This window comes from Sus scrofa, chromosome 2 (genome assembly GCF_054392235.1).
Source record: "Sus scrofa isolate SSC_HxYL_T2T_F1_AM1 chromosome 2, Sscrofa_HxYL_maternal_Yorkshire_Landrace_v2.0, whole genome shotgun sequence".
Lineage (NCBI taxonomy): Eukaryota > Metazoa > Chordata > Mammalia > Artiodactyla > Suidae > Sus > Sus scrofa.
The window spans coordinates 76,462,422-76,468,185 of record NC_139384.1 but is presented as its reverse complement, the minus strand read 5'-3'; the positions used below and the strand labels follow the sequence as shown (position 1 = coordinate 76,468,185).

Sequence of the window (5,764 nt, the reverse complement as noted above, 5' to 3'; positions counted from 1 at the left end):
ATTCAACTCTTGAAGGATATCTTGCTTAATGCTTAACTCTTTCCAATTATGAATAAAGTAAGTGCCTACAAGCAGTCTTGCAAGTTTTTGTGCAGAAGTGAGGTTGTAGGAGTTCCTGTTGTGGCACAGTGGAAATGAATCTGACTAGTATCCATGAGGATACAGGTTCAATCCCTGGCCTTGCCTAATAGACTGGGGATCTGGTGTTGCTGTGAGCTGTGATGTAGGTCACAGACATGGCTTGGTTCCCAAGTTTCTGCGGCTGTGGCGTAGGCTGGCAGCAATAGCTCAGATTGGACCCCTAGCCTAGAAACTTCCGTATGCCTTGGGTTTGGCCCTAAAAAGAAAAAAAATCAGAGAAGAAAGGGAAAACTGAATCTGTGATAAATAGTATGCAAGTTAAGAGCATACTTCCTGACAAGTATATTTTCATCCCACCAGGTGCATCACACTACTTTACCTCTAAAGGTCTGGATTACTTCAGGGACAAAAGAGCCATTTGGACCTTATTAAAAGCTGGGTTTCTACAGGTGTCCTTGACTCTCATATTTGGTAATAGGGATAGAAATAAATCTTTTAGTTCTTCACTATGTTTTGTATTTTTTTTTTTTTTGGCCACACCTACAGCTTACAGAAGTTCCCTGGGCCAGGGATTAAACCTGAGCCACAGCAGTGATGCTGGGTCCTTAACCATTAGACCATAAGAAAACTTCATTTAATAAAACTTTATGCAAATTTGACACTCTGCTTCATGGTGTGCTATAAATTTTGTGTCATAAGAAGGGAGAGGGTAGAGTTTTTTCCTCATAGGGAATCACTGGTCTTAATATTTGTTTCATATGTGTAGCATTTCTGTCATTTCCCAGCATGCTCTGGACCCTGCAATAAGTGAGAAATAAGATGTGATGAGGTCACAATAAAAGTGTGTAAATAATTTCCATGTGCTCATGATGCTGTTAAACTTATGAGAGAGTTCCTATTGTGGCTCAGTGGGTTATGAACCCAACTAGTATCCATGAAGATGTGGGTTCCATCCCTGACCTTGATCAGTGGGTTAAGGATCTGGCATTGCCATGAGCAGTGGTGTAGGTCGCAGACATGGCCTGTATCCTGTGTTGCTATAGCTGTAGTGTAAGCCAGCAGCTATCGCTCCAATTCAGCCTGTAGCCTGTGAACTTCCATATGCCACAGGTGTGGCCTTAAAAAAAAAAAAAGACAAAAAAAAAAACTTATGAGGAAGTAAGTGTGGACAGAAAGTAAATTTCTGATGATCAAGTCATAGAATAAATGTTTAGAGATGATAGAATTATGCATAGCCTTCCTATAACTAATATAAATGTCCAGGGCTGTCAGTCTCATACATCCTATTGTACATATATCTGGGATGTTTTAGGACTCAGTGGCCATTGCAGATGTGGCTGTGAACTTCACCCTGGAAGAGTGGGCTTTACTGGATCCTTCACAGAAGAAACTCTACAGGGATGTGATGCAGGAAACCTTGAGGAACCTGGCCTCAATAGGTAAGGAGAGCCCCTTCCTTCACTTTGTCAATTAAAGAACAAATATTCCTTGTTCCCAGATACTGAATGTGGAAATGCAGCATATAGGTAAATAAACTAGGCAAGGTCAAGCCAACAAAGAAAGGATTTAGAATCTAGGAATTTCTCTATAACTTATAATACTTTGAAATCATTTTTCTTGACCTTCAATTTAGGGGGAAAATGGGAAGATTGTGACATTGAAGAACAGTACAAAAACCAGGGGAGGAAACTAAGGTAAGTCCCACCCACAATATAAAGTAGCAACACATGTCAGTGTCCTGTTATATTATGCTGTGTTAACAGAAGGAAATAAAAGAAAAAAAATGCATGCTCAAATGTAATTATTCTTAGATAGTTTTCACCAAAATTACTTTCTTATGTTACATAGATGTTCAGTGTTTGCAGAATAGTTCAACAGTTTTAATAAACTATGCACATATCACAGTCTTGGGAGTTCCCTTTGTGGTGCAGCAGGAATGAATCTGACTAGGAACCATGAGATTGTGGGTTCAATCCCTGGCCTCACTCCTTTAAGGATCTGGTATTGATGTGAGCTGCGGTGTAGGTTGCAGACACAGCTTGGATCCTGCACTGCTATGGTGTAGGCCGGCAATTATAGTTCCGATTTGACCTCTAGTCTAGGAACCTCCATATGCCACGGGTGCGGCCCTAAAAAGTAAAAAAAAAAAAAAAAAAAAAAAAAAGAGTGAAGTCCCCTTGCAGAGCATTTCTTATATTCAGCTTGAAGCAATTTAATCAAGGCATAAAACCTATACTATGCCTCTAAATGATCAAAATAGACTTCAAATATCCTACTATTAAATATAACATTATTAGTGGAGCTCCCGCTGTGACACAACGGGACTGATGTCATCTTGAAAGCACTGGGATGCAGGTTAGATCCCTGGCCTGGCACAGTGGGTTAAGGATCTGGCATTGCCACAGCTGTGACTTAGGTCAAGACTGTGGCTTGGGTCTGACCCCTGGCCTGGGAGCTTCATATGCTATGGATGGCCAAAAATGAAAAAAAAACAGACAAACAAAAAACATTTTTTTTTCCTTTTTAAGGCCACCCCTATGACATATGGAAATTCCCAGGCTAAGGGTTGAATCAGAGCTGCAGCTGCCAGCCTACACCACAGCTCACGGCAATGCCAGATCCTTAACCCACTGAGTGAGGCCAGAGATCAAATCAGCATCCTCATGGATACTAGTCAGTTTCATAACCTGCTGAGCCACATGGGAACTCCAAAACCCCTGTTAAAGAGAACTCATTAATGATGTATTCCTCATTTTTTACAGAAGTCACATGGTAGAGAGATTCTGTGAAAGTAAAGGTAGTAGTCCATGTGGAGAAAACTTAAGCCTTATTCCAAATCTCACTCTGAACAAGAAAACTATGAAAGAGAAACCACGTGAATGCAATGCATGTGGAAAGGTCTTTACATGTCACTCATCCCTCTGTAGACACATGAAGTGTCACACTGAACCTAAACCATACAAGTATCAGAAATACAGAGAGAGACCATATAATTGTAAGGAGTGTGGTAAAACCTTTCGCCATCTCCAATTTTTTAATGCCCATGAAAAAAATCACAATAGAGAGAAAAAATATAAATGTGAAGAATGTGGAAAAGCATTCTATGCCCGTGCATCCTTTCAGACACATGAAAGGATTCACACAGGAGAAAAACCATACATATGTAAGAAATGTGGGGAAGCCTTCATGTGGAGCACAGCCTTTCGAAGACACATGATAACTCACAGTGGAGCTGCTCCATATATGTGCAAGGAGTGTGGGAAAGCCTTTAATTGTTCCTCTTCATTGCAAACACATGAAACAATTCACAGTGGAGAGAAACCCTATCAGTGCAAACATTGTGGAAAACTCCTTCGATATTATCAGAGTTTTCGAACACATGAAAGGACTCACACAGGAGAGAAACCCTATGAATGTAAGCAATGTGGAAAAGCCTTCAGTTGTCCTAGTTCTTTACGAAAACATGAAAGAATTCATACCGGGGAAAAACCTTATGAATGTAAGGAATGTGGGAGATCCTTCCGGGGTCTCTCAAGCCTTCGAGCACACATGATCACTCACACTGGAGATGGACCTTATAAATGTAAGGAATGTGAGAGAGCATTCATTTCTCCGAGTTCCTTTCGAGTCCATCAAAGGATTCACACTGAGGAGAAACCCTATGAATGTAAACAATGTGGTAAGGCCTTCAGTTACTACAATTCCTTACAGTCACACAAAAGAACTCATACTGGAGAGAAACCCTTTGAATGCAAGGAATGTGGGAAAGCTCTCTCCCATCACCAAACCTTAAAAATACACATGAGACTGCACACTGGAGAGAAACCCTACGAATGTAAACAGTGTGGTAGAGCCTTCAGTCACTACAATTGCTTAGAGTCACACAGAAGAGCTCACACTGGAGAGAAACCCTATGAATGCAAGGAATGTGGGAAAGCCCTCTCCCACCACCAAACCTTAAAAGTACACATGAGATTGCACACTGGAGAGGAACCCTATGAATGTGAACAGTGTGGTAGAGCCTTCAGATATTACACGTCTTTCCAAACACACAAAAGAGTTCATGCTGAGAAGAAATTCTGTGAATAAGGAGTATGGAAAAGCCCTTAGTTGGTCAACTTCACTGTGAAAACGTGAAAGAGTCCACACTGGAGAGAAAGCCTATCAGTGTAAACAAGGAAAAGGCCTCAGATATTTTCAAAGTTTGCAAGCACATGAAAGGACTCCCATAGAAAAGAAACCTTGTAAATGTAAGCAATGTGGTAACTCCTGCTGAAATAACACTTCCCTACTGACAAATGAAAGAACTCGTGCTGAAGAGAAACCCTATAATTGTAAGGAATGTAGAAAAGCCTTCAGAGGTTAATCAGAGTTTTGTTTGTTTTGTTTTGAAGACATGAAAAACATCAGAGTGGAGAGACTGTGGTAAAACCTTCATTTGTCACAAAACATGTGAGAGTGCACCCTGGAGAGACACTGTATGAATGTAAAGAATGTAGGAAAGCCTTCAGTCATTGCAGCTCCAAAAGGATGCAAGGACTCAGTGGTTAAGACCTCTTGGATTAAACAGCCTGGGAAAGACTTAAGTGGTCCCGCATCTTTACATGTGAAAACTCCCTCTGGAAAGAAATATGAATTTAAGTAACGTGAGAAACTTAATGGGAATTAATCTATGTGTAATGTTTCAGAAAACAGGAAAGAGTTGCTATTAAAGTTATAAATTTATTATGTTTATCAAGCCTCTTTCTTAAAGTGCATCATTGGACTGTGGATGTCTAGTAATTACTCTCAGAAATGAATATGAGGTGAAATGATTCTGCAAGTCGTATGTTTCCATGGTAGTACATAAGATTAATAGATAGTGCTTTTTCTTTAAATTGGTTAATAATATATATATATTTTTTTCTTTTTAGGGCTGCACCCACAGCATGTGGAGATTCCCAGACTAGGGGTCAAATTGGAGCTGTAGCTGCTGGCCTACACCACAGCTCACAGCAACGCAGGATCCTTAACCCACTGGGAAAGGCCAGGGATTGAACCTGCATCCTCATGGATGGTAGTCAGATCTGTTAACTGCTGAGCCATGATGGAAACACCAACATTTTCTTTTTTGAAGCCTGTTGGATCATAGTTGTATTGAAGTGTATTTCTCTTTTGTTTTGTTTTTTGTTTTTTTAGGGTTGCACCCATGGCATATGGAAGTTCCCGGGCTAGGGCTGTGCCAGCCTTTGCCATAGCCACACCAGGTCTGAGCCACATCTGCGACCTACACGACAGCTCTTGGCAATACCAGTTCCCCAATCCATTGAGCCAGGCCAGAGATTGAACCTGCATCTCATGGATACTAGTCAGGCTTGTTAATGCAGAGCCACAAGGGGGGACTCCTAAAGTGTATTTCTAATAATGTAATTATGTTAAAATTGTTTTAGAATGTTTTATTTGTTCTGTGTTAAGGGGCCACTGAAAAAAAATGACAGTTTGGTATTTGGATTTTACTAATGGCCTTGTGGCAATTCTTGGATATCCCTAGCCCAGTATATATATTTATCTTTCTTACTGACAAAGCACCTTTTAGGAGGTGAAGAGTACAAGAGCCTTTTTCCATTTTCCATACTAATAAACGGTTGAATAAATATTTATGTATGCCTCATTTATGAACAAATATAGTTTCCTGTGAATTATT

The 5,764-nt window shown here is 40.3% G+C and overlaps 1 pseudogene across 1 annotated transcript; it reads left to right on the top strand.

Moving 5' to 3' along the window:
- The first annotated feature begins 1,202 nt into the window (after positions 1-1,202).
- LOC110259337 (uncharacterized) lies at positions 1,203-4,813 on the top strand (annotated as a pseudogene). Its single transcript, XR_014837549.1, has 4 exons — positions 1,203-1,520; positions 1,715-1,775; positions 2,844-4,446; positions 4,515-4,813. The product of XR_014837549.1 is annotated as an uncharacterized LOC110259337 (transcript).
- The last annotated feature ends 951 nt before the right edge of the window (positions 4,814-5,764 follow it).